Genomic DNA, 2,171 nt, shown 5'->3' on the forward strand with positions numbered 1-2,171 from the left:
AAAGCAATAGTCTACAAATGAAATGAACTCCTGAAGGTTACAAAACACTTCAATACCACCGCGAATCTGTGATTATCAGCGCTAAAACAGCATTAACACAAAATTAGAAATAACATGATGCCTGATTTAGCCTACCACAACATTTCAATAGCCTACTAATTCGAAAATTATTATGAGCTAATAGCTTAACTTAGTAGGCTCAATGTTATATAGGTTCATGAGGAAAGGCTGTCAAATTAGTAGCAAAGCTAACCTGTGAAACGCATCACACTCAGTTAGCTATAGATAGCTGTTCTCTCAGCCAAAAGTGTTCAATTTGTATAGATAGCTGTTCTCTCAGCATGTTCTAGCTTTTAAACATTCTTTAAACATAAGAAATTCAGTGAAGTCTTGGGTAATAAGATTATTTTCAGTTATACAGTACATATAAGAGTTGTTAGATTAATTCAATGTGTGATTAGATAGTAGGCCTAGTTAGTTGTGAACCTCATGCTTCATGCTTACAGCCGGTGGTTGGTTGGTTGGGGGGGGGGGGGGGGCTATGGCCACCACTTGTGCATAGGGCCCAGAATTTGGTGCTACGCCCCTGGTCAGGGGGCCTATGTGGTTTCTGTGGGATTGAAATGTTAATTTTTGGAGAGTGGTTGGACTGTCTTTAGAGATCATTGAACATGGAGAAAAATGATGTCTCCATTTTTTTTAACCTGTTTTAACCCTATTTTTGTGAAATTGTATATTTCACTATAATTAACACCATAAATATTGCCTAAATCACTGGCTATGTTGAATAAAGTTCACAAAACAGTTATTTTATTATTTTCAACAGTATGATTGTATGTCAGTATTATGATTGTATGTCAAACAATTAGAGATAAGATCAATAACCAATCAGTTTCACCAAATACACATACTCCATTGCTGAAAGATAGCAAAATCACTGAATCACAGATGAGACCTCAAACAACATTTAATTCATTTACATATACACAACATATTAGATCTCACCTCCACAATGTCCTCATCAAAATCTACAACTAGTCTACTAAACCCTATTTGTACTCACCTTCTTAAGACTGGTCTCCCCTTCCTGGATAATGTTTTGCTCTAGATTATAAATAATTCTGTCAGGGCATGTGTGGGATAATTTTTACTTTTCTCATTGAATGTTCCAACTAGGATGGGGGGTTGTAAACATTTCACTGTGGGTAACCCTCAGGATGGGGGTTTGTAAACATTTCTTATCTCTGTTAAAATACCAGATGGCTAAGTGATTAATGGAGGGTGACAACTTGTGAGTTTCCATGGGTGTGGGGTAAGGTATAAGAATTGGCTTCACCCACAGATGTGTGGGCTTGTTACTGACATTTCATGTGTGTAACATGCTCCCGGCGTCGTGAATAAAGCTGCAGTCTCACACCAGTTGTCTTGGATTAATTTTGACCACACATGTACCACAGTCGTTTAAGACATCTGTTATTAAGCTCTCCCTCAAAAAACCTAGCCTTGTATCTATACTGGTCCTCCTGGACCTCAGCGCTGCCTTTGACAGCATAGACCATGACATACTACTTAGGCTTGAAAATTTGATAGGCATCAAAGACTCAGCACTCGCTTGGTTTAGATCATACCTTCCTAACCGTCAACAATTTGTACAGGTCCATAATAAACCATCTACCCAGATTATGGTAAAATATGGAGTGCCTCAAGGCTCAGTACTGGGGCCCCTGTTGTTTAGCAGATGATACATAACTATAACTCTCCATAAAACCTGATGAATTAACCCCGTTAGCCAAACTTGACACATGTATAAGAGCTATAAATACATGGATGACGAATAATTTCCTGCTTGTGAACTCAGATAAAACAGAAGTCATGGTTTAAGGTTCAAAAAGATGAGGGATATCCTATCCACATCACAGGCTACATATAGTGATCTTACACTGACCTCATCCACAAGTGTTAAAAACCTGGGAGTTATAATTGACCAGGACCTAGCACTAAGTAATCACATAAAACAGATCACCAAAACTTAATTTTACCATTTAAGGAACATTTCAAAGATAAGGAAGTCCTTCTCCTTACCAGATGCCAAGAAATTAATGTTTTGTCATCTCAAGGATAGACTATTGCAATGCTATTATGCTGGTTGTAATAATACCTGTCTAAAGAGC

The sequence above is a fragment of the Alosa pseudoharengus genome, unplaced genomic scaffold, assembly GCF_046254945.1.
Source record: "Alosa pseudoharengus isolate Yale_2024_CS ecotype anadromous, Long Island Sound unplaced genomic scaffold, YU_APseudo_1.1 YU_APseudo_1.1_scf_5, whole genome shotgun sequence".
In the NCBI taxonomy this organism is placed as follows: Eukaryota; Metazoa; Chordata; class Actinopteri; order Clupeiformes; family Clupeidae; genus Alosa; species Alosa pseudoharengus.